The 8,277-nt window shown below is 36.8% G+C and overlaps 1 pseudogene across 1 annotated transcript; it reads left to right on the top strand.

Annotated features, from left to right (window-relative positions):
• Positions 1 to 7,411: 7,411 nt before the first annotated feature.
• On the top strand, positions 7,412 to 7,986 carry LOC111525887 (annotated as a pseudogene). The gene has a single exon (XR_002726226.3). The product of XR_002726226.3 is annotated as a 60S ribosomal protein L12 pseudogene (transcript).
• The last annotated feature ends 291 nt before the right edge of the window (positions 7,987 to 8,277 follow it).

The raw sequence follows: 8,277 nt of genomic DNA, 5'->3' as shown, positions 1-8,277 counted from the left end.
TGTTTGGGAAAGTCATCAAACTCTTTCATTTGTAATTTCCTCATTTGTAAGATAAGGATAGTAATGTCTGCTTTGAAAATGTCCTAGGTTATTTTTATTTATACATTTATGAAAATTAAATTTATACACTTATGAGATTACATAAAGACACATGCACATACAACCACTTTGAACCTAAAAACACTATTAATATGTGGTATTATTATTATTCTCTTGTAACTCATTTCTCTTTTTATTATTTTCATCCAAACTACTTATTATAACTATAGTCATTGTCTTCTATAATGACCAAGGAAAATTTAAAAATTTTCACTATTTCAACAATACTTTTGCCAATATCTTAAACTCTCAACTCTAGATTAACAACTGATCATTTCCTGTTAGCTGAATCCTACTAACTGAGCACTGCTGGAGAAAGTCGTATTACAAAACAGATTTACATCATAAAATGTATGATAACCAGTCTCACATGGGCCTTGAACGTCATACAGAAACCTTTACCATTTCTCTCACATTCTCCTTAACCGTTTTAAATATTACCAATTCTCCTAAAACTCTGATATCCCCACTGGACCCATCCAATCATACACACATATATTTTTGTTCACAGGTGATACAACCTCATCTTCCACTTCACAGAGGAAATTATTTTCAGTATAAATGCATTAAGTGCCTATTAGATAACAGGCATTGATTTAGTTGCTGGGAATACAGTTATCCAGCAGACATATAATGTCCCTGGTTTTTGAGTCTTTATAGTCAAAGAAAAAAAAAACCAGACAATAAATATGGTTAACAAACATATGGTTAGATAGAGAAAGTTCTAGAAGAATAGACAGACATGGATTGATCAGTATCATAAATTCAGGTAGTGATGTGTTTTGAGGACAATAAACCAAAGTAATAAGATAACAATATGTGTACCTTATACACAGTGATCAATAAAGGCCCTTCTAAGGAGGAGTCACTTGAGCAATGAGGCAGAGACCGCTGATTATTTATCCCAATATCAGTAATTCCTTCTTAGTAATAGAGCTCTACTTTTTATTGGGCACATGATCACCAAGAAAAAGTAACACATTTTCTGTACTCTTCTGTAGCTAAGTGTTGCTATATAACTAAGTTGCAGCCAGTGAAATATAAGAAGTGCCCTTGGGTACTACTGGAAGCTCTTCTTAAAAGGGAGGAGATGAGATATTTTTTTTTTTCCACTTCCTCCACTCCACTGCCTAGATTATGTTGCAGTTGTAATGGGAAGGTATTAGCAGAAGTAGGAGAAAAGGCCTGTGGAATATTCCCATATTTGCATTTGAGATAAAACATTGGCTGCTCTCTGCAGAGACTATGGGGAGCAAAATCGAACAAGGTAACTCGTTGGGAGGTTATTATGGTCACTTTAAGGCAACATGATAGTAGTTAGGGAAACTGCAGAGGATGTGATAAAAGGGGTCGTATTTTGAATATATTTTGCAAGAAGCCAACAAGGCTTGCTAAGAGTTGAATGTGAAGAGTGGCAACTGGGAAAGAGATGCACCAAGGCTGATTCCTAAATTGTTGGCCAGTGAATTGTGGTGCCATTTACTCGAGTGATAAAGACTGGGGAAGAAGCAGATCTGAGGGAAAGTGGATACTGAAGAATCTTGAGTTTTATTTTAGATGTGTATGTTTAGCCTGGCACATCTATGAGACATTGAAGTGGAAACATTGAGAAGACATTTGTGCATTTCTGAAGCCCTGGGAGTAAAATAAGTGACATACATCAAGGAGTTATAAATACACAAATGGCATTTAAACTATGAAACTAAATAAAATCAATTAAATAGAGAATCTAGATGAAGAAGGACAGGGGATTACAGACCATGTGGCACTGCAACTTTTAGAGTTCAGACAGATTGAGGGAAGTAAACAAAGAAGTATGAGAAGGAGAAGGAGAAATCTGGAAGGTATTACAGGGAAAACAGGAGGGTATTGAGTCACAAAGCTTGGCAACAAAGTGCTGCAAGAAAGAGTATCAGATGCTGTTGAGAGATTGAAGAGATAGAGCAAAGATAATTCATCATGAGTTTGCAAAGATGGAGAACCAAGACCTTGATAAAAGCTGTTTTGGTGAAATGGTAGGAACAAAAGCCTTCTTGGGATGAAGAGAAAAGGGAGGAAGTAATTGGCTGTTCTATGAAGAGGAGCAAGGAAATTCTGCAATAGAAGGAGGGTGATGAAGAGCGATTTGTTTGGTTGATTAGTAGGTTTATTGGTTTTGTATATTTTTATTGCTTTCTAAATAAGAAGATATTTTGAAATGTCAGCAAGCAGATTGGAGTAATCTAATCAATATATAAATTAATAATGTAAATAAAGGCAGGCTAGAGTATACTAGAGGATTGGATCTAAAAGTAAAAACAGCAAGCTGAATTTGCAGCCACGAGAACCGGTATCATGTCTGCTATTGATAAATATTAAATCTTCTGTTCCTAGAATAGTGATGAAGACATAGTAGATGCTTATTTATTAGACGGCAAGTAATTAAATGAATTAATGAATGCTATGTCTGTAGTTTTAATCTGCATGTTTTATTATAAAATCTTTCATTCTGATTATTGCATTTTCTGCTTAAAATATCTTGGAGTTTCCCATAGTCTGTTTTAACAGGGATTGTTTAAATACAAGCCTTAAGTTGGCACAAGGACACATGGTATGTGTCTCTGCCACATAATGGCTGGTCTCTACCTGTCACTAGAGTCTCAGTTCTCTACACACCTACTTGCATCCTAGTCTACATTCACACTGATGTGAATAACTAGCTCTACAAGTACATCATGCTTTAGTGCCAAGTGTTCTCTGTTCTTGCAAAAACTCTCCCCCATCAGCACCCTGTATTTGCCGATTCCAATGCATCCTTTAGCAATCAGCTCAAACACCATTCCCCCGGGAAGATTTCTCTGACCCGCTTTTCTGAACTAGACCTTTTTGATGTTCCCAAAGCAAATGCACAAAACTCTCACAAATAATTATGATATAATATTAATTTTGTTTATTAGCTTGCTTCCATAATTAAAATTAAGCTCTAAACTAAATATGCTTTTCATCACTGAATACCAAGAACTTTACTTAAGACATTTAGTTAATGCCATCAAGTATCACAAAGATGACCATGTCATTTAATCAAACAAAAATATTTACTCTCTAAAAGTCTTCAAGAAATGGGAGTGTCTACATTGAAATTTTCCTCGTATTTTCTTGTTGCCATCTAATTAAAAATTTAAATACTTAATGGGCCTCGAATCTTAAAAGAGCTTATAATACAAATGAGCAAGATTATATAAAGTAGCACAGTATCGTCATGAGTTAGTGTAGGTTCGCAAATAACAGGGTTTCCATCTGGCATTCCTTCATCCTTTGGCAAACATCCATAATTAATTACAATAGCCCTACTGAGATGGGATGTGGCCTTAGAAGCTGTTTTAGTGCAGTATTTTTATGCACACTGTATCAAAGTTTGCATAGAAAATGAAGTCTATTTTCATTCCCTGAGTTAGTACAGTGAATTGGATAAGAGTAATGTCCTGGGTAAATGGAATAAAGTTCAATTCAATGTTGATGGGAACAGGGAGATAAACTAAGGAAGGCTTACAGTATTGTGTATGCATTGGGAAAAGGGCAGGTAGGCTCATGGCACCAGATAGCCGACAAAAAAAAAAAAAAAAAAAAAGGAGGTGGTAAGAGAATGAAAAAGAGATCATGGGTAAATTTGAGATTTTTTAAATCTAGTATGGTCCAGTAGTTTCTTATAGAGACAGTAAAGTTTCTCCAGCCCTGACATTAATCTCCATGAACATTAGTACAACTCTTAGTCATCTGGAGGGCTATAACCTGGGCCAGATGCAAAGGAATACATTGATCTTAAAGGGTCTGAAATCTGGTGCTCAGAAATATAGCTGATAATTTACTTGAACAAGGAAATACCTTAGCAGAACTCCGAGATTCCTAGTGCAAAAGAGCACTATTACATAATAAAAGCTGTGAAATTCTTGAAGGCAAGAGCTTCAGTTTAACAATCACTGAATCACCTGGTATGGTTGGCATCTAATAATTGTCTATTCTAGGACTGCCAGCAGTGCCTCACAGTGATATAGCTTGTTTGTGTCCCCACCCAAATCTCAACTTGAATTGTAGTTTCCATTATCCCCACCTGTCTTGGGAGGGACCCAGTAGGAGGTAATTTAATCATGGGGGCAGTTACCTTCACATTATTCTCAAAATACTGAGTGAGTTCTTACGAGATCTGATGGTTTATAAGAGGCTTTACCCCTTTTGCTCATTCTTCTCTCTCCTGCTGCCTTATGAAGAAGGACATGTTTGCTTCATCTTCCGTCATAATTGTAAGTTTCCTGAGATTTCCCCAGCCATTCTAAACTGTGAGTCAATTAAATCTCTTTCCTTTATAAATTACCCAGTCCCAGACAGCTGTTTATTAGCACCATGAGAATGGACTAATACAGTAAATTGGTACCTGGTAGTGGGATGCTGCTGTGAAGATACTTGAAAATGTGGAAGTCACTTTGGAACTGTGTAACAGGCAAAGGTTAGAACAACATGGAGGGCTCAGAAGAAGAGAGAAAATTGTGGAACAGTTTACAACTTCCTAGAGACTTGGAGGGCTCAAAAGATAGGAAGATTTTGGAAAGTTTGGAATTTCCTGGAGACTTGTTGAATGACTTTGACCCAAATGCTGATAGTGATATGGACAATAAAGTCCATCTGAGGTGGTCTCAGACAGAAATAAGGAACTAGTTGGGAACTGAAGTAAAGGTCACTCTTGCTATGAAAAAGACTGGCAGCATTTTGCCCCTGCCCTAGAAATCTGTGGAACTGTGAACTTGAGAGAGATGATTTAGGGTATCTGGTAGAAGAAATTTCTAAGTGATAAAGCATTCAAGAGGAAGCAGAGCATAAAAGTTTGGAAAATTTGCAGCCTAACAATGCAATAGAAAAGAAAACCCATTTTCTGGGGATAAATCCAAACCTGTGAAAGCAACCATGAAAGAGGGGGACAGTAGCCTATAAAGCCACAAGGCAGAGCTGCCCAAGGCTGTGGGAGCGCACCTGTTGCATCAGTGTGACATGGATGTGAGACATGTAGTCAAAAGGGATAATTTTGGAACTTTAAGGTTTAATGACTGCCCTATTGGATTTTGGACTTGTCTGGGGTCTGTACTTCCTTTGATTGGGTGATTTTCTCCCACTTGCAACGATTGTATTTACCCAATGCCTGTACACCCATTGTGTCTAGGAAATAACTAATTTGCTCTTGATTTTCCAGGCTCATAGGTGGAAGAAACTTGCCTTGTCTCAGATGAAATTTTGTACTTTGCCCTTTGAATTAATGCTGGAATGAATTAAGACTTCAGGGAACTGTTGGAAGGGCACGATTGTGTTTTAAAATGTGAGGACATGCATGAGCTTTGGGAGGGGTCAGGGGCAGAATGATATGGTTTAACTGTGTCCACATCCAAATTGCATCTTAAATTGTAGTTCCCATAATCCCCACATGTCGTAGGAAGGACCCAGTGGGAAGTAATTTAATCATGGGAGCAGTTACTCTCATGCTGTTCTCGTGATACTGAGTGAGTTGTAGTGAGATATAAGGGACTTTCCCCTCCTTCGCTTATAATTCTTCTTGCTGCCACCATGTGTAGAAGGACATATTTGCTTCCTCTTCTGCCATGATTGTAGGTTTCCTGAGGCTTCCCCAGCCCTATGGAACTGTGAGTCAATTAAACCTCTTTCCTTTATAAATTACCCGGTCTCAGTTATGACCTTATAGTGGTGTGAGAATGGATTAATACACACAGTAACAGTACAGTTTCTTAATCTTCCAAAATGTCTCCTGACCATTTAGGGAATACTGGTCTCATAAATAGTCCCTAAGAAATGCCTTAGAAAGAAAGGCTTAGGCACCCAAAAATGACTGGATAAGATATAGTGTAGATCCCAGGAGTGAGCTTTGAGGAATAGATAAACAAGATAAAGATGACAAACTGGTTTGTAAATGTTATATAATCGGACTATATATGTAATATAAATAACAAAAATGGGAGAAGATAAGACTAAGTGGATAATGGAATATGGTTGCTGATGATCTCATTAGTATTGACTTGTAAGAAAAATGAAATAACAAAAGTTTAAGCATTTTTAAAGAGTAAAAAATATCTTTAAGGTAATGTTTGTCATTAAATTTCAGGAATGGAGGGGAGAAAATGAGAAAAATCGGTGCTAGCTGTCTTCATTATTGTTCATTGTAAGTAGCTAATAGACATCATCCAGAAAAGACAGCACTAGAGGTATTATATAAAGAAAGGTATTGGTATAATGAAAACTACTAAAACAAAAAGATAAACTATCCTAAAAATCAAAATAAATACCATCAACATTAAAAAAATCATAATGTAGTGAAAGATTAACTGTGTGCATGTGAATATATAAATATAATGCAAAATCATATGACAGAAATTAGAATTTTGAGTAGTTCATTAGTAAATATAAATGTGCCTAGCTTTATTAAAAAAACTAAAAAGATGTTTAGATTGGCTAACAAATTCATATCCAACTGCTTGCTGAACACAAGAGACATACTTAATGCAAATGATTTAGAAAAATTAAAAATAAAAGGATGGGCAAAGATATACCAAGAAAATACAAATAAAAAGAAGAAGTTGTGATTCTGATATCAGACAATGTAGAATTTAACCAAACAAGAAAACTTTATAAACTAAAGACCACAATTAAAAACATAGGTAAAAGAGTTATTTATGTGCTTTAAAAAAACATAGCAGCAAATTTTAATAGGACATACCAGAATAAATTCATTATTGTTTTTCTTAAAATACATATTTCCTAACTTTCACAATGGGAAATGTTTGAAAGTAATGAGAGTTTGAGAACACTTAGTTCATCTAGTGCCCAGGTTGTGGGCCCAGAGCCCCAGAGGTAATGTCTAATCCCAGATGTGGGGAAACATATGTACTGCATAAGTCTGTAATTTCTTTTTGCTGGAAAGAAAGGGGACGCACAAAGACATGTTATGTCAAAGGGTCACTGTCAAACATGAAGGGACTTCTAATGGTCAAAGATACAAAACTGACAAAAGTTAAGCATTGAAAAAATAATAATTCAAATTGATTCAGACTCATTTCATATATAAAAGACTAAAATTATGACGATATGTAGAAAGAAAGAAAGAGGTAGGAGAAAGGAGCTATCCACGCCTCCCCGAATTAATTGGTTATATTAGAAGTAACAGGCCCCAAATCCTTTCTCTAACAACTTAAGAATTAAATGCTGCTCTTGGCTTTTGGTTCGGAGGAGGCCAAGGTGCAACTTTCTTCGGTCGTCCTGAATCTGGGTTCATCCGACACCAGCCACCTCCACCATGCTGCCGAAGTTCGACCCCAAGGAGATCAAAGTTGTATACCTGAGGTGCACTGGAGGTGAGGTCGGTGCCACTTCTGCACTGGCTCCCAAGATCGGCTCCCTGGGTCTCTCTCTGAAAAAGGTTGGTGATGACATTGCCAAGTCAACGGGTGACTGGAAGGGCCTGAGGATTACAGTGAAACTGACCATTCAGAACAGACAGGCCCAGATTGAGGTGGTGCCTTCTGCCTCTGCCCTGATCATCAAAGCCCTCAAGGAACCACCAAGAGACAGAAAGAAACAGAAAAACATTAAACACAGTGGGAATATCACTTTTGATGAGATCGTCAACATTGCTTGACAGATGCGGCACCGATCCTTAGCCAGAGAACTCTCTGGAACCATTAAAGAGATCCTGGGGACTGCCCAGTCTGTGGGCTGTAATATTGATGGCAGCCACCCTCATGACATCACAGATGACATCAACAGTGGTGCTGTGGAATGCCCAGCCAGTTAAGCATAAAGGAAAATATTTCAATAAAGGATCATTTGACAACTGGAAAAAAAAAAAAAAAAGAATTAAATGCTTTTCTTACTGGAATTGCTTTTCAGGTTGCACAAATCATGCTATTATATAAATACTGAAAAGTTTTTCTTTGTTAAAATAATTATAACTAATAAATGTAGAAGAAATGATAGAATTATAAATATTTTGCAATTTCCTATTTAATCATTGGAGCTGGCACCAATCATTAAAAACAGGAGACAATCATGGGAAATGCTGATGAGATAAAGAATAAGAGGATGGGGCTGTCACACCCTGAACTCACAGGTAAATCATAGCATCACAAGAGATAGTCATATATTTTG

This window comes from Piliocolobus tephrosceles, chromosome 13 (genome assembly GCF_002776525.5).
Source record: "Piliocolobus tephrosceles isolate RC106 chromosome 13, ASM277652v3, whole genome shotgun sequence".
Lineage (NCBI taxonomy): Eukaryota > Metazoa > Chordata > Mammalia > Primates > Cercopithecidae > Piliocolobus > Piliocolobus tephrosceles.
The sequence above is the reverse complement of the archived record's forward strand: the minus strand, read 5'-3'. Positions and strand labels throughout refer to the sequence as shown.